The 18,824-nt window shown below is 38.3% G+C and overlaps 1 protein-coding gene and 1 pseudogene across 3 annotated transcripts in view; one reads left to right on the top strand and one right to left on the bottom strand.

Annotated features, from left to right (window-relative positions):
- The window catches only part of CFAP206 (cilia and flagella associated protein 206), a 70,348-nt gene that overhangs the window by 16,872 nt on the left and 34,652 nt on the right, over nt 1-18,824 (bottom strand). The gene's annotated exons all lie outside the window — the stretch shown is intronic.
- LOC117098048 lies at nt 243-17,355 on the top strand (annotated as a pseudogene).

The following is an 18,824-nucleotide window of genomic DNA, read 5'->3' as shown; positions in this document are numbered from 1 at the left end:
TTTTAACTTTCATTTTAGATTCAGGAGGGCACATGTGCAGGTTTGTTACAAGGCTATATCACACCATGCTGAGATTTGTGGTAGGATTGAACTCATCACCCAGGCAGTGAGCTCAGTACCCAATAGTTCATTTTTCAGCATATGCCCCCCTCCCACTCTTTCCACTGTTGCAGTCTCCAGTGTCTACTGGTCCCACCTTTATGTCCATGCATACCCAATTTTTAGCTCCCACTTATGAGAACATGCGGTGTTTGGTTTTCTGTAGGACGTGTATTTTGGAAGCAGAAAACATCCCTCATTCCCAAGTCAAATATCCCTCCCCACTTTGCACAACTGATAATATAAGTAAATACCTGTTGAAAATGGATAGAAATGGAAAATAGCTATTAAACATTAGGTAAAAATCACATCTATTTAAACTACCAAAACCTCTTCAAGACATATGTTGAACTCAAGCTATACATACATAGCAGGTTGTCAACCAAGGTTTTTGCTTTGTTTTTAGTTGAATATACTGATTTTCTTCTGGGGAATCCAATATTAAGAATTCACTAATTCTGGCCGGGCGCGGTGGCTCAAGCCTGTATGTAATCCCAGCACTTTGGGAGGCCGAGACAGGCGGATCACGAGGTCAGGAGATCGAGACCATCCTGGCTAACACAGTGAAACCCCGTCTCTACTAAAAATACAAAAACTAGCCGGGCGAGGTGGCGGGCGCCTGTAGTCCCAGCTACTCGGGAGGCTGAGGCAGGAGAATGGCGTAAACCCGGGAGGCGGAGCTTGCAGTGAGCTGAGATCTGGCCACTGCACTCCAGCCCGGGCGACAGAGCGAGACTCCGCCTCAAAAAAAAAAAAAAAAAAAAAGAATTCACTAATTCCAGGCTAAACAAGATATAATAGTGCTGGACATGACATTGTTGACGTTGTTGGAGGGAGTGGTAGACGTTTAAGGAACTTAGGTCACAGTAAAAAGGAGGGAGAAGATATTCTTTCCAAACAACAGATAATCACTGAGTGTCTAACATTTGATATAATTTCTGACTATAAAATTATCTTATGATATAGTTAGGTAGATTTAAAAAATGCTAAAAAGATAGTTAACAATACTGTACCATACAAGTAAATGGCAAGTAAATAATCAGACAGTAAGGACTACATGAAAAAGACAGGGAGAAAACTCATTTCTGCAGATATTAAAGGTCAGCTGGGAATTAAATATCCAGAAAGACAGGAAAAAACAAGACCAGGTGTATAGGAAAAAATTATGCTTTAGTGGAAAACTATGCATTATCCACATACAACATACCTTTTCAGTCATCTGATTCTAGCCTTTCACTGTCCTTGGGCTATCTTACAACTCTGTAAGTTATAAATGAGTGATAGCAAGACCAAATAATTTCTGTCTGTAGACATGCAGTCTATCCTGTTTGTAGAAGTTCAACTGACTCCCTTTCCCCACGTGGAAAAATCAGTGTTGCCTCCATTTACACATTCATTTGAATATTCCTGATCTATAAATGTGTCTGTTCTTAGGGTTCTCTTTTGAACTGGTTATAACATCTACCTGGTCCCCTCATTTATTAATGAATAGATTACTCTTAACACATGTTCAGTTTTATATCTGCATATCCACATGACAATAATTTTACTCATTTTTGAAAACTATCTTTTAACAAATAGAAGACTAGGGCATATAGGACAAGTTTAAGACCAGTATGTAACTCACAGTTTTTCTGACAGAGAGGTCATGGAGGAAATTAGTAGAAATAGAAGGATAAAAAGACATGTATGCCTCAAACACCAGTCCCCCAAATTTGGATTTCATCTTACAGACAAAAAACAGAAGAGTTTGGAATTCGGAGTAAAATGAAAGGCATTTTCTAATTTGCAGAAAAATTATTAAAATTTTCTATTGTAAATTTTCCCCTCATAATTTTTCAAAGTAGTTGGCTCCTGCAATCATTTGTTCTAAATTAGAATTTTGTATAACATCTAATTAAGCAAAAAATTACATGTGTTAAACTTAAGATAGCAACATTTATAATACTCACCAAAATGAATTACCAGCTCCAGGAACTCTACAGTTTGAACAAATTTGAGAACTACTGACTTGGCAAACTTAATTTGGTGGTATTTTTAAATTTTTATGGGTACACAGTAGGTGTACATAATTATCAGGTACATGAGATATTTTGATACAGGCACACAATGTGTAATAATCACATCAGGTAAATGGGGTGTCCATCACCTCAAACAGTCATCATGTCTTCATGTTATGAATATTCCAGTTGTACTCTTTCAGTTATTCTGAAATGTACAAATTACTGTTGACTATACACACCATGTTGTACTATCAAATACTACGTCTTAATCCATTTATTTAACTATATTTTTGTACCCATTAACCATCCCCATTTCTCACTCCCCACAACTACCTTTCCCAGCCCTCTGGTAATCATCATTCTGCTATCTCCATTTCAGTTTAGTTTTTAGCTCCCACAAAGGAGTGAGAACATATGAAGTTTGTCTTTCTGTGCCTGGCTTATTTCACTGAAAATAATATTCTCCAGTTCCATCCATGTTTTTGCAAATGACAGATCTCCTTCTTTTTTATAGCTGAATAGTACTCTGTTATGTATATGTACCACATTTTCTTTATCCAGTTGTCTTTGATGGATGCATGGGTTGCTTCCAAATCTTGGCTACTGTGGATAGTGCTGTAATAAATATGGGAGTGCAGATACCTCTTTGATATACTGATTTCCTTTCTTTTGGATATACACCTAGCAGTGGGATTGCAGGATCATACGGTATTTCTATATTTAGTTTTTTTTAGGAACTTCTATACTGTTCTCCATGGTGGCTTACTAATTTACATTCCCACCAACAGTGTACTAGGGTTCCCTTTCTCCATATCCTCACCAACATTCGTTATTGCCTGCCTTTTTGATATAAGCCATTTTAACTGGGGTGGGATGATATCTCATTATAGTTTTGATTTGCATTTCCCTGATGATCAGTGATGTTGAGCACCTTTTCATATATCTATTTGCCATTTGTATATCTTCTTTTGAGAAATGTCTATCCAGATCTTTTGCCCATTTTTCAGTTGGGTTACTAGATTCTTTCCTAATTGAGTTGTTTGAGCTCCTTATATATTCTGGTTATTAGTCCCTTATCAGATGGACAGTTTGCAAATATTTTCTCCCATTCTGTGAGTTGTCTCTTCACTTTGTTGTTTCCTTCGCTGTGCAGAAGTTTTTTAACTTGATATGATCACATTTGTCCATTTTTGCTTTGGTTGTCTGTGCTGGTGGGGAATTACCCAAAAAATCTTTGCCCAGTCCAATGTCCTAGAGAGTTTCCCCAATGTTTTCTTGTAGTATTAGTAGTTTCATAGTTTTGAGGTCTCAGATTTAAGTCTTTAATCCACTTTGACTTGATTCTTGTATATGGCAAGAGACAGGGTCTAGTTTCATTCTTCTGCACATGGTTAACCAGTTTTCCCAGCAACATTTGTTGAAGAGACTGTCCTTTCTCCAATGTATATTCTTGGCACCTTTATTTAAAATGAGTTCACAGTACCTGTATGGATTTATTTCTAGGTTATCTATTCTGATCCATTGGTCTGTGTCTTGTTTTTATGCCAGTACCATGCTATTTTGCTTACAGCTCTGTAGTATAATTTGAGGTTAGGTACTGTGATTTCTCCAGTTTTGTTCTTTTTACTTAGGATGGCTTGGCTATTCAGGGTCTTTTGTGGTTCCATATAAGTTGGGTCTTTTGTGATTCCATATAAGTTGTAAGGTTATTTTTTCTATTTATGTCATTGGTATTTTGATAGTGATTGCATTGAATCTGTAGATGCTTGAGTAATATGAACATTTTAACAATATTAATTTTTCCAATCCATTAATACGTTGCTTTGTGTCCTCTTCAATTTCTTTTTTCTTTTTTTTCTGTTTTTTGTTTGTTTGTTTGTTTGTTTTTTGAGACGGAGTCTCACTCTGTTGCCCAAGCTGGAGTGCAGTGGTGCCATCTCAGCTCAGTGCAAGCTCCGCCTCCCAGGTTCACACCATTCTTCTGTCTCAGCTTCCCGAGTAGCTGGGACTACAGGTGCCCGCCACCACACCTGGCTAATTTTTTGTATTTTTAGTAGAGATGGGATTTCACTGTGTTAGCCAGGATGGTTTCGATCTCCTGACCTCATGATCCGCCCACCTCAGCCTCCCAAAGTGCTGGGATTACAAGTGTGAGCCACCGCGTTCAGCCAACTTCAGTTTCTTTCTTCAATGTTTCATAGTTATCTTCATAGAGATCTTTCACTTCTTTGGTTAAGTTTATTCCTAGGTATTTAATTTTATTTGTGGCTATTGAAAATGGGATTACTTTCTTGATTTTTTTCAGATTCTTTGCTGTTGGCATACAGAGATGCTACTGATTTTTGTATGTTGATTTTGTATTCTGCAACTTTACTCTATTTGTTTATCAGTTGTATTAGTTTTTTGGTGGAGTCCTAAGGTTTTTCCAAATGTAAGATCATATCTGCAAATAAGCATAATTTGACTTCTTCCTTTCCAAGGTGGATGTCTTCATTTCTTTCCACTGTCTGATTGCTCTAGCTAGGAATTCTAGTACTATGTTGAATAACAGTGTTTAAAGTGGACATATTTGTCTTGTTCCAGATCTCAGAGGAAAGGCTTTCATTTTTCCCCGTTCAGTATACTACCTGTGGGTCTGCTGTATATGGCTTTTATTGTGTTGAGGTATATTCCTTCTATGCCCAGTTTTTTTTTTTTGAGGTTTTTAAATCATAGAATGATATTGAATTTTATCAAATGCTTTTCCAGCATCAATTAAAATGGTCATATGGTTTTTGTCTTCATTCTGCTGACATGATGTATCACATTGATTTGCATGTGTTGAACTATCCTTGTGTCTATGGGATGAATCCCACTTGGTCATAATAAAAGATCTTTTTAATGTGTTATTGAATTCAGTTTGTTAGTATTTTGTTAAGGATTTCACATGAATGTTCATCAGCAATACTGACCTGCAGTTTTCTTTTTTTGATGTGTCTTTGCCTGGTTTTGGTATCAGCATAATACTTGCCTTGTAGAATGAGTTTGGAAGTATTCCCTCTTCCTCTACTTTTTGAAAGAGTTTGAGTAGGACTGATATTCATTCTTCTTTAAATGTTTGGTAGAATTCAGCAGTGAAGCCACTGGGTCCCTGGCTTCTCTTTGCTGGGAAACCTTTTATTAAGGGTTTCATCTCCTTACTTGTTATTCATCTATTCAGGTTTTGTATTTCTTCATGGTTCAATCTTGGTAGGTTTGATGTGTCTATGAATTTATTTCTTCTGAGTTTTCCAATTTATTGGCATGTAGTTGCTCATAGTAGCTTCTAATGGTCCTTTGAATTTTTGTGATATCAGTTGTAATGTCTCCTTTTTTATCTTTGATTTTCTTTGGGTCTTCTCTCATGTTTTCCTAGCCTGGCTAAAGTGTAACTATTGGCTAACAATTTGTCTATTTTATCTTTTTTTAAAAAGTACCTTTTCATTTTATTGATCTTTTATATTTTTTTCATTTCAATTTCATTTATTTCTGCTCTGATCTTTACTATTTCTTTTCATCTACTAATTTTGGGTGTGGTTTGCTCTTGCTTTTCCAGTTTTTTAAGATGCATGCTTGGGTTTTTTATTTGATATCTTTCTACTCTTTTCATGTAGATGGTTATTGCTATAAGCTTCTCTCTTAGTACTGCTTTTGTGTTTCCACTTTCATTGTTTCAAGAAATTTAATTTCCTTAATTCCTTCACTGACCCATTGGTCATTAAGGAGCATATTGCTTAATTTCTATGTGTTTATATGGTTTCCAAAGTTCCAGTCTGGGTGTGATGGCTCACACCTGTAATCCCAGCACTTTGGGAGGCCAAAGTGGGTGGATGACTTGAGGTCAGGAGTTCAAGTCCAGCCTGGCCAACAATTGCGAAACCCAGTCTCTACAAAAATACAAAAATTATGTTGTATTTTGTCTTATCCTTGAGACTGATCCTTGTGCTAAGGAGAAGAATATGTATTCTGTCGCCTTTGGACAAAATGTTCTGTAAGTATTTGGTCAATTTGGTCTACAGTGCAGATTAAGTCTTATGTTTTTTTGCTGGTTTTCTGTCTGGAAGATATATCCAATGCTGAAGGTGGGATGTTGAAGTCTCCAGCTATTATTGTATTGGCGTCTATTTCTCTCTTTAGCTCTAATATTTATTTGATATGTCTGGATACTCCAGTGTTGGGTGCATATATATTAATAACTATTACATCCTCTTGCTGAATTGATACATTTATCATATAATGACCTTCCCTGTGTCTTTTTATAGTTTTTGTCTTAAAATCTATTTTATCTGATACAAGTATGGCCACTCCTGCTGTTTTTTGGTTTTCATTTGCATGGAATAACTTTTTTCATCCCTTTATTTTCAGTCTATGTTTGTCTTTATAGGTGAAGTGTGCTTCTTGTAGGCAACAGATCATTGGGTTTTATTTTTTTAAATCCATTCAGCTACTCTGTCTTTTGACTGGAGAGTCGTTTAGTCTATTTAATTCAGTGTTATTATTGATAAATAAGGGTTTATTATTGCCATTTTGTGATTTGTTTTCTGGTTGTTTTGTGACCTTCTCTTTCTTCCTTCCTTCCTGTCTTCTGTTTTGTGAAAGTGGTTTTCTTTGGTGGTATGTTTCAATTTCCTACTTTATATTTTTGCGTATCTATTGTATGTTTTAAAATTCAAAGTTACCAAGAGGCTTGCAAGTAACATGTTATAACCCATTATTTTAAACTGATGACAACTTAACTCTGATTGCAAAAACAAGCAAAGAAAAAACTGATTAAAAAACCCACCCCCCCCCCACTGCCACTTAACTTTTTGTTGTTTCTATTTAAATCTTATTATACTGTCTATGTCTTTAAAAGTTGTTGTAGTTATTATTTTTGATAGGTTATTCTTTTAGTCTTCCTACTCGAGATATGAATAGTTTACACCCCACAATGACAGCGTTATAACATTTTGTATTTGTCTGTGTACTTACTATTAATGAGTTTTATGCCTTCAGATGATTTGTTATTGCTTGTTAACATCCTTTTGTTTCAGATTGAAGAACTCCCTTTAACTTTTCTTGTAGAACAGGTCTGGTGGTGATGAAATCCCTCAGCTTTTATTTGTCTGGGAAAGTCTTTATTTCTCCTTCATGTTTGAAGGATATTTTCACCAGATATATACTATTCAAGGATAAAAGTTGTTTTTTTTTTTTTCTTTTTTTTTTTCCTTCAGCACTTTAAGTATGTCATGCCATTCTCTCCTGGCCTGTAAAGTTTCCACAGAGAAATCTGCTGCCAGATGTATTGCAGCTCCTGGATATGTTATTTCTTTCTTTTCTCTTGCTGCTTTTAGGATCCTTTATCCCTGACCTTTAGGAGTTTGATTATTAAATTTCTTGAGGTAGTATTTGGGTTAAATCTGCTTGGCATTGTATAACCTTCTTATACTTGAATTTTGATATTTTTCTCTATGTTTGGGAAACATTCTTTGTTAATATCTCTTTGAATAAACTTTCTACCCCTATCTCTTCTCTACCTCCTCATGGTCAATAACTCTTAGATTTGTTCTTCTGAGGCTATTTTTTAGATCCTGTAAATGTGCCGTATTATTTTTTATTCTTTCTTCTTTTGACTCCTCTGACTATGTATTTTCAAATAGCCTGTCTTCAAGCTCACCAATTGTTTCTTATGCTTGGTCAAGTATTTATTGAGAGGCTTTGGTACATTCTTTGATTTGTCAGATTTTTCAGATCTAGAATTTCCTGTTTTTAATTATTTCAGTCTCTTTGTTAAATTTATCTGATGGGATTCTCAATTCCTTCTCTGCATTATCTTGGATTTCACTGAGCTTCCTCAAAACAGCTATTTTGAATTCTCTGTCTGAAAGGCCACATATCTCTGTCACTCCAGAATTGGTCCCTGGTGCCTTATTTAGTTTGCTTGGTGAGGTCACGTTTTCCTGGATGGTCTTGATGCTTCTGGATGTTTGTCAATGTCTGGGTATTGACAAGTTAGGTGTTTATTCTAATCTTAGCAATCTGGGCTTGTTTGTACCTGTCCTACTTGAGAAGGCTTTCCAAGTATTCAAAGGGAATTGAGTGTTGTGATCTATGTCTTTGGTCATTGCAGCCATATGTATATTAGGGGGCACCCCAAGCCCAGTAACACTATGACTGTTGCAGACTCATAGAGGTACTGCCTTGGTGGTCTTGGGTAAGATTGGGAGAATTCCCTGGATTACTAGGCAGAGGCTCTTGTTCTCCTCCCTTACTTTCTCCCAAGCAAACAAAATCTCTCTCTCCATGTTGTGCCAAATGGAGTGGGAGGAGAGATGATGCAAGCACCCCCTTGGACACCACCACTGGGGCTGTGCTGGGTCACACCTGAAGCCAGCACAGTACTGGGTTTCGGTACTGTGGCAACTATTTTCTGGCTACTGCTGATGTTTATTCAAGGCTCAAGGGCTCTTTAGTCAGCAAGTGATAGATCTTGCCAGGACTGGGCCTCCCCTTTCAGGGAAGCGGATTTCTTACTGGCCCAGGACAGATCTAGAAATGCCCTTCAGGAGCTAAGGCCCAGAATCAGGAACTTTAGGAGTTTGCTTTGTGCTTTATTATACTGTGACTGAGCTGGTACCCAAGTTGCAAGATAAAGTCGTTTTTACGATCCCTCTCCTTTCCTCAAGCAGAAAGAGTCTCTCCTTGTGGCCACCACAGCGATGAATGTGGTGGATCACACTGAAGCCAGCATGTACTGGGTCTTGCCCAAGGCCCATAGTGAGTGCTGCCTGGCTACCATTGATATTTATTCAAAACTCAAGGGCTCTTTGGTCAGCAGGTGGTGAATTCTGCCAAAACTGGGTCCTTGCCTTCAGGGCAATGGGTTACCTTCTGGCCCAGGGTGGGTCTAGAAATGTCATCCACAAAGTATGGCCTGGAATGGGCTTCAGGACTCTGCTTGGAGCTTTATTTTACTGTGGCTAAGCTGGTATCCAAATTGCAAGACAAAGTCCTCTGTACTCTTCCCTTTCCTCCCAGAACTCCAAGCTGCACTGTCTAGAGTTGGGAAAGGGGTAATGCAAGCACTCCCTTGTCTACTGCAGCTGGTGTCTCACTGGGTCACATGTACCCAAGCCCACTGGCTCTGAGCCCAGCATGGCACCAGGACTTGCCCAGGAACTGTAGTCAGTGTGGCCCTAGACTGCCTTTCAAGTTTATCAGGACCCTAGTACACGATAGCCCATGATACTGGGGCTAGCCAGAACTCAGGTTCCAACTACTGAGATGAACAATTCCCTTCTGGCTAGGGCTAGTCTAAATGCTCCCGCCATGGGCACTGGCCGAATTCTACCCTGTACTGCTTTATGCTGTGACAGGGCAGCCCTGAATTCCAATGCAAAGTCCCAATAATCACTCTACTCTCCTTCCATCAAGTACACAGATACTCTCTGTGTCACGTGGCCGCTACTGGGGCATGAGGGAGGGGTAGTATAGGCAATTAAAGACTGTCTTTCCTACCCTCTTCAGTACCTCTTTCCTTGATATGATGTTTACAAAAGGTACTGTGATTGCTCTCCTGATTTTTAGTTCTTTTATGAAGGTGCTTTCTTATGTAGATACTTGTTCAATTTGATGTTCCTGTCAGGGGATGATCACTGGAGGGTTCTATTCTGCCATCTTGCTCTGCCTCTCAATCTGGTGGTAATTTGAAGGGTGAACATACCTTTTTTTTTTTTTTTTGCCATAAGTAGCTTTGAGACTTTTTATGGTAAGTGGCTATATCATAGCTCCAAAATTACACACATACACACACATACACACACACACACATTTTCATTTTTTATTCAAAGGAAATATATACACACATTTATAAAGAAATGGCATATTAAAAAGTCACATGATACTACCCAAAGCAATCCACAAATTCAACACAATCCCTATCATAATACCAATGACATTCTTCAAGAAATAGAAAAACAATGCTAAAATTCATGTGGAACCACAAAAGACCCAGATTAGCCAAAGAGTCCTGAGCAAAGAGAACAAATCTGGAGGCATCACACTACCTGACTTCAAAATATGCTACAAAGCTATAGTAACCAAAAGAGCATGGTATTGGCATAAAAACACAGAGACCAATAGACTAGAATACAGAACCCAGAAATAAATCCACACATTTACAGCCAACTGATTTTTCAACAAAGGTGCCAAAAGCACACACTGGAGAAAGGACAGTCTCCTCAATAAATGGTGCTTGGAAAACTGGATATCCATATGCAGAAGAATGAAACTAGACCTCTATCTCTCACCTTATGTAAAAATCAACTCAAAACGAAGACTTAAATGTAAGAACTAAAATTATGAAATTACTGGAAGAAAACAGGAGAATGCTTCAAGGCATTGGTCTGGGCAAAGATCTTTTGGATAAGACCTCAAAAGCCCAGGCAACAAAAGCAAAAATAGAGAAATGGGATTATATCAAACTAAAAAGCTTCTGCACAGCAAAAGAAACAATCAACAGAGGAAAGAGATAACCTACAGAATGAGAGAAAATATTTGCAAACTATCCATTCAGGGATTAATATCCAGAATTTACAAGGAACTCGGCTCAGCAAAAACAAAACAAAAACAACAAATAATCCAATTTTTAAAAGGGCAAATGATCTGAAGAGACATTTCTTAGAATAAAACATATAAATGGCCAACAGGTATATAAGAAAATGCTCAGTGTCACTAATAATCAGAGAAATGCACAATCAGCTATCATCTCATCCCAGTTAAAATGCCTATTATAAAAAAGACAAAAAACAACAAATGCTGGTGAGGATGTAGAGAAAGGGAACTTTTTTTTTTTTTTTTTTTTCGTGAGACAGAGTCTCACTGTGTCCCAGGCTGGAGTGCAGTGGCACAATCTCGGCTCACTGCAAGCTCCGCCTCCTGGGTTCATGCCATTCTCCTGCCTCAGCCTCCCAAGTAGCTGGGACTACAGGCACCTGCCACCATGCCTGGCTAATTTTTTTGTATTTTTTAGCAGAGACGGGGTTTCATCATGTTAGCCAGGATGGTCTCAATCTCCTGACCTCGTGATCCGCCCACCTCGGTCTCCCAAAGTGCTGGGATTACAGGCGTGAGTCACCGTGCCCGACCCAAGAAAGGGAACTCATACACAAGTTTGATGGGAATGCAAGTCATTATGGAAAATAGTATGAAGGCTCCTCAAAAAAACTAAAAATAGAAATACCATATGATCCAGTAATCCCACTGCTGGGCATATATCCAAAGGAAAGGAAATTAGTATCTCAAAGAGATATCTGCACTCCTGTGTTTATCACAGCACTACTCACAATAGTCAAGATATGGAAACAACCTAAGTGTCCACCAACAGGAGAATAGATAAAGAAAATGTGGTATATTTACACAATAGAATATCATTCAACCATAAAAAAGAATGAAATCCTGTCATTTACAGCAACATGGATTGAACTGGAGGACATTATGTTAAATGAAGTAAGCAAGACACAGAAAGACAAATACCACATTTCACTCATGTAGGAGCTAAAAAGGTTGATCCCATAGATCATGCCCATATAAGTAGGGAGGAGAATAGTGGTTACCAGAGGCTGGGAAGGGCAGTGGATGGGGACAAAATTACAGTTAGAGAGGAGGAATAAGTTCTAGTGTTCTAGGGCACAGTAGGGCAACTATAGTTAACAAAAATGTATTTTATATTTGAAAATAGCTACAGGAGAGGATTCTGAATGTTCCCAACACAAAGAAGTAGTAAACATTTGAGGTGATGGATATGCCAGTTACCCTGATTTGATCATTATACATTATATACATGTATCAAAATATTACATGTACCCCACAAATATATATATTTATTATGTATCAATAAAAATTTTAAAAATTAAGGGCACATGAAAACTCAAGTTAAAAAGAGATTCTAAAACCAGGCCCAGTGGCATGTGGCTATAGTCCCAGCTAATTGAGAGGCCAAGGCAGGAGGATTGCTTGAAACAGGAGTTTGAGGCTGCAGTGGGCTATGATCACACAAAACCAAACATCACATGTTCTCACTCATAAGTGGGCATTGAGGCCGGGCGCGGTGGCTCAAGCCTGTAATCCCAGCACTTTGGGAGGCCGAGACGGGCGGATCCCGAGGTCAGGAGATCGAGACCATCCTGGCGAACACGGTGAAACCCCGTCTCTACTAAAAAATACAAAAAATTAGCCGGGCGAGGTGGCGGGCGCCTGTAATCCCAGCTACTTGGGAGGCTGAGGCGGGAGAATGGCGTGAACCTGGGAGGCGGAGTTTGCAGTGAGCTGAGATCCGGCCACTGCACTCCAGCCTGGGAGACAGAGCCAGACTCCGTCTCAAAAAAAAAAAAAAAAAAATAAGTGGGCATTGAACAATGAGAACACATGGACACAGGGAGGGGAACATCACACGCCGGGGCCTATCGGGGGTTGGGGGGCTAGGGGAGGGATAGCATTAGGAGAAACACCTAATGTAGATAACAGGTTGATAGGTGCAGCAAACTACCATGGCATGTGTATACCTATTTAACAAACCTGAACGTTCTCCACATGTATCCCAGAACTTAAAGTATAATAATAATAAAAAAGAAAATCTAGAAGAAATGGATAAATTCCTAGACACATACACCCTCCCAAGACTGAATCAGGAAGAAGTTGGATCCCCGAATAGACTAATAATGAGTTCTGAAATTGAGGCAGTAATAATTAGCCTACCAACCAAAAAAAGCCCAGGACCAGACAGATTTCCAGCTGAATTCTACCAGAGGTACAAGGAGAAACTGGTACTATTTCTTCTGATATTCTTCCGAACAACGGAAAAGGAAGGACTTCTCCCTAACTCATTTTTTGAGGCCAGTATCATCCTGATACCAAAACCCGGCAGAGATACAACAACAACAACAAAAACTACAGGCCAATATCCCTGATGAACATTGATACAAAAATCCTCAATGCAATCCTGATGCAAACTGAATTCAGCAGCTCATCAAAAAGCTTATCCACCATGATCAAGTTGGCTTCATCCCCGGGATTCAAGGCTGGTTCAACATACGTAAATCAATAAATGTAATTCATCACATAAACAGAACAAAAGACAAAAGCCACATGATTATCTCAACAGACACAGAAAAGGCATTCCGTAGAATTCAATATCTCTTCATGTTAAAAACTCTCAATAAACTAGGTATTGATGGAACATACCTCAAAATAATAAGTGCCATTTATGACAAACCCACAGCCAATATACTGAATGGGGAAAAGCTGGAAGCATTCCCCTTGAAAACCGGCACAAGACAAGGATGCCCTCTCTCACCACTCCTATTCAACATAGTATTGGAAGTTCTGGACAGGGCAGTCAGGCAAGAGAAAAAAATAAAAGATATTCAGATAGGAAGACAGGAAATAAAACTGTCTGTTTCCAGATGACATGATCCTCTATCTAGAAAACCCGACTGTCTTAGCCCAAAAGCTTCTTAAGATGATAAGCAACTTCAGCAAAGTCTCAGGATACAAAATCAATTTGCAAAAATCACAAGCATTCCTATACACCAACAACAGGCAAGCAGAAAGCCAAATCATGATATGAACTTCCATTCACAATTGCTACAAAGAGAATAAAATACCTAGAAATACAGCTAACAAGGGAAGTGAAGGACCTCTTCACAGAGAACTATAAACCACTGCTCAAGGAAATCAGAGAAGACACAAACGAATGGAAAACATTCTATTCTCATGAATAGGAAGAATCAATATTGTGAAAATGGCCATATTGCCCAAAGTAACTTATACATTCAATGGTATTCCCATTAAACTACCATTGACATACTTCACAGATTAGAAAAAACTACTTTAGAATTCATATGGAGCCAAAAAAGAGCCCATATAGTCAAGACAATCCTAAACAAAAAGAACAGAGCTGGAGGCATCATGCTACCCAACTTCAAACTACACTGCAACCTGCAGCAACCAAAACAGCATGGTACTGGTACAAAAACAGACACATAAACTGATGGAACAGAATAGAGAACTCAGTAATAAAACTGCACATCTACAACCATATGATCTTTGACAACCAATGGGGAAAGGATGCCCTATTTAATAAATGGTGCTGGAAGAACTGGGTAGCCGTATGCAGAAAATTGAAACTGGACCCCTTCCTTACACCTTATACAAAAATTAACTCAAGACGGATTAAAAACTTAAATGTAAAACCCAAAACTAAAAAACTATAAAAACCCTAAAGGAAAATCTAGGCAATACCATTCAGGACATAGACACGGGCAAAGATTTCATGACAAAAACGTCAAAAGCAACAGCAACAAAAGCAAAAACTGATGAATGGGATCTCACTAAACCAAAGAGCTTCTGCACAGCAAAAGAAACTATCATCAGAGTGAACAGACAGCCCACAGAATGGGAGAAAATTTTTACAATCTATCCATCTGATAAAGGTCTGATATCCACAATCTATAAGGAACTTAAATTTGCAAGAAAAAGAAAACCCATTAAAAAGTGGGCAAAGGATATGAACAGACACTTATCAAAAGAAAACATTCATGCAACCAACAAACACATGAAAAAAAGCTCAACATCATTGATCATTAGAGAAATGCAAATCAAAACCACAATGAGATACCATCTCATGCCCATCAGAATGGCAATTATTAAAAAGTGAAGAAACAACAGATGCTGGTGAGGCTGTGGAGAAATAGCAATGCTTTTACACTGTTAGTGGTAGTGTAAATTAGTTCAACCATTGTGGAAGACAGTGTGGTGATTCCTCAAAGACTTAAGAACCAGAAATACCTTTTGACCCAGCACTCCCATTACTCAGTATATACCCAAAGGAATATAAATTATTCTATTATAAAGACACATGCATGTGTATGTTCACTGCAGCACTATTCACAATAGCAAAGACATGGAATCAACCTAAGTGCTCGTCAATGGTTGACTGCATAAAGAAAATGTGGTACATATACACCATGGAATAATATGCAGCTATAAAAAGGAATGAGATCATGATCTTTGCAGGGACACGGATGGAGCTGGAAGACATTATCCTCAACAAACTAACGCAGGAACAGAAAACCAAACACTGCGTGTTCTCACTTATAAGTGGGAGCTGAACAATGAGAAAACATGGACACAGAGAGGGGAACAACACACAGCGGGGCTTGTTGGAGGGGCAGGGAGAGGGAGAGCATCAAGAAAAATAGCTAATGCATGCTGGGCTTAATACCTAGGTGATGGGTTGACAGGGGCAGCAAACCACCACAGCACTCATTTACCTGTGTAATAAACCTGCATGTCCTGCACATGTATCCTGGAACTTAAAATTTTTAAAGTAATAACAAATTTTAAAAATAAAAAAGAAAAGGGAGATGAAAATGCAGAGATAACAGATGATGGATCAGGCAAATGATAAGAAAGTGGCTGCCCAAAAGCCAAAATTGACAAATGGGATCTAATTAAACTAAAGAGCTTCTGCACAGCAAAAGAATCTACCATCAGAGTGAACAGGCAACCTACAGAATGGGAGAAAATTTTCGCAACCTACTTATCTGACAAAGGGCTAATATCCAGAATCTACAAAGAACTCAAACAAATATACAAGAAAAAAACAAACAACCCCATCAAAAAGTGGGCAAAGGATATGAACAGACATTTCTCAAGAGAAGACATTCATACAGCCAACAGACACATGAAAAAATGCTCATCATCACTCGCCATCAGAGAAATGCAAATCAAAACCACAATGAGATACCATCTCACACCAGTTAGAATGGCAATCATTAAAAAGTCAGGAAACAACAGGTGTTGGAGAGGATGTGGAGAAATAGGAACACTTTTACACTGTTGGTGGGATTGTAAACTAGTTCAACCATTATGGAAAACAGTATGGCAATTCCTCAAGGATCTAGAACTAGATGTACCATATGACCCAGCCATCCCACTACTGGGTATATACCCAAAGGATTATAAATTATTCTACTACAAAGACACGTGCACACGTATGTTTATTGCGGCACTATTCACAATAGCAAAGACTTGGAATCAACCCAAATGTCCATCTGTGACAGACTGGATTAAGAAAATGTGGCACATACACACCATGGAATACTATGCAGCCATAAAAAAGGATGAGTTTGCGTCCTTTGTAGGGACATGGATGCAGCTGGAAACCATCATTCTTAGCAAACTATCACAAGAAGAGAAAACCAAACACCGCATGTTCTCACTCATAGGTGGGAACTGAACAATGATGAAACTTGGACTCGGGAAGGGGAACAGCACACACTGGGGCCTATCATGGGTGGGGGGAGGGGGGAGGGATTGCATTGGGGAGGTATACATGATATAAATGATGACTTGATGGGTGCTGACGAGTTGATGGGTGCAGCACACCAACATGGCACAAGTATACATATGTAACAAACCTGCACGTTATGCACATGTACCCTAGAACTTAAAGTATAATAATAAAAAAAAAAAAAGAAAGTGGCTGCCATTGAAGCCCTAAATGATGGTGAACCACAAAAAGTCATTGACTTATTCACAGATGCTTTCAAGCTGAATCTCTTGACCATTCTGTATGCTAATGGGAGCCAGTGTCTTCAACAAATTACAGAGGCCAAATGCTGCCATCTGATACTGTAACAGAGACATTGAAATAAATCCTGATTCAGCCCAGCCTTACAAGTGGCAAGCCTTACAAGTGGTTTTCGCACACAGACTTCTGGGCCACTGGGGAGAAGCAGCCCGTGATGTTGCCCCTTGTCTGTAAATTGGATTATGAAGATGCTAGCACAATGCTGAACATTCAACCTAGGGCCTAGAAAATTGCAGAACATCAGAGAAAGTATGAGCAAAATCATAAAGAGTGAGAGATCAGAGAAAAAATAGTTTAAAAGCCTCAAAAAAAGCATGAGAGAGCCCAGAGGGATCAGGAACTCAGTAGGCTCTCTTTCCCAGCTGGCTTTCCTGTGGAAAGCCCTGGTAATATTCACGGAGGAATGCCTGGAATGGCAAGAATGCCTGAACTCAATGACATTCTTGGTGATCCAGAGGTCCTTGCAGCCATGCAGGTTCCAGAAGTTATGGTGGCCTTCTAGGATGTGGCCTAGAACCCAGCAAGTATGTCAAAATACCGGTATAATGGAAAGGTTACAAATCTCATAGGTAATTGTCAGCCAAATTTGGAGGTCAGGCATAATACCCTTCTGATTTAAAAAAGCCCTTGGTGAAGGAAACGCAACCTGGACCACCTAATGGATGTCGCAATAATACAAACCACTCTACCTCTGACTTTCTCATCAAGAGAGCTGGGATGCTTTGAGGATAATCCCTACCCCTCTACCCCAAATGCAGCTGAAGCATTTTACAGTGGTTTGCCATTAGGGTATGCATTCAGATAATGTTTTCCTACTAGGAATTACAAACTTTAAACACTTTTTAAACCTTAAAAATATTTAAAACAAATTTTAGAAGTCTCTTGGATTCTTTTTAAAAATTAGATATTAATAATAGCTTGGCAATGTAAAATGGAAACTCTTTGTGAGTAAACTGACAAACATAAACAGCCTGTAGTCTAAAGAAGAAATGCTAAAGAGAATTAGAAAATATTCAGAACCGAACTATGATGAAAATAACTATGTTTAAAAGTATGCTGCAGAAACATGGATGGAGCTGGAGGCCATTATCCTGAGCAAATTAATGCAGGAACAGAAAACCAAATACCACATGTTCTCACTCAAAAGTGGGAGGTAAACACTGGACACTCATGGACATCAAGATGGCAACAATAGATAATGGGGGCTACTAGAGTGGGGAGGGAGAGAGGGCAAGGGCTGAAAAACTGTTGGGTACTATGCTCACTACCTGGGTGACAAGATCAATCATACCCCAAACCTTGGCTTCATGCAATAAACCCATGTAACAAACCTGCACATGTGCCCCCTGAATCTAAAATAAAGGTTGTAATTATTTTTTAAAAACTTAAGTGACATACAACTCTCATAGTATAGTAAAAAGCAAATTTATTGCATTAAGTTAAAAAGAAAGGCTAAAAACGAATGAGCTAAGCATCTATCTTTAAAAGTTAAAAAACAAATAGAATAAAATAAATGAACTAGATAAAGGAAAATAATAAAGATCAGAGAAGAAAATATAAAATGAAAGCAGTCATGAAATAGGGTCAATAAAGTCAAATGCTGATTCTTTAAAAAGACTGAGAAACTAGTGCTCTGGCAAGATTGATCAAAATAAAAAGAGAAGGCTGAAATAAACAATATCTGGAGTTTAAAAGAGAGCAAAAGATAATTTAGAGATTAAACAAATAATAAAAGGATATTGTGAAATCTTCATGAGAATAAGTTTAAAACCTTAGATGATTTGAATAAATTCCTAGAAAAATACAACTTATTCAATCTGATACAAAAGAAATAAACTACCTGGAAAAAATTCCTGTAATCACAGAAGTAGTTAAACTTATAGTTTAATTTAGCATAGTTATAATGTTTCCAACCAAAGAAGCCCAGAGAGCTTTATCAGCATACATTACCAGATAATTCCACTTATACATAAATTATTTCAGAGAAAAGAAAGTGTAAAACATTCATACTCATTTATAAGACATGTATAACTTTCACATCAAAACAATGGACAGTAAAAGAAAGGAAATGC

The sequence above is a fragment of the Trachypithecus francoisi genome, unplaced genomic scaffold, assembly GCF_009764315.1.
Source record: "Trachypithecus francoisi isolate TF-2019V2 unplaced genomic scaffold, Tfra_2.0 Lachesis_group15, whole genome shotgun sequence".
NCBI lineage: Eukaryota > Metazoa > Chordata > Mammalia > Primates > Cercopithecidae > Trachypithecus > Trachypithecus francoisi.
The sequence above is the reverse complement of the archived record's forward strand: the minus strand, read 5'-3'. Positions and strand labels throughout refer to the sequence as shown.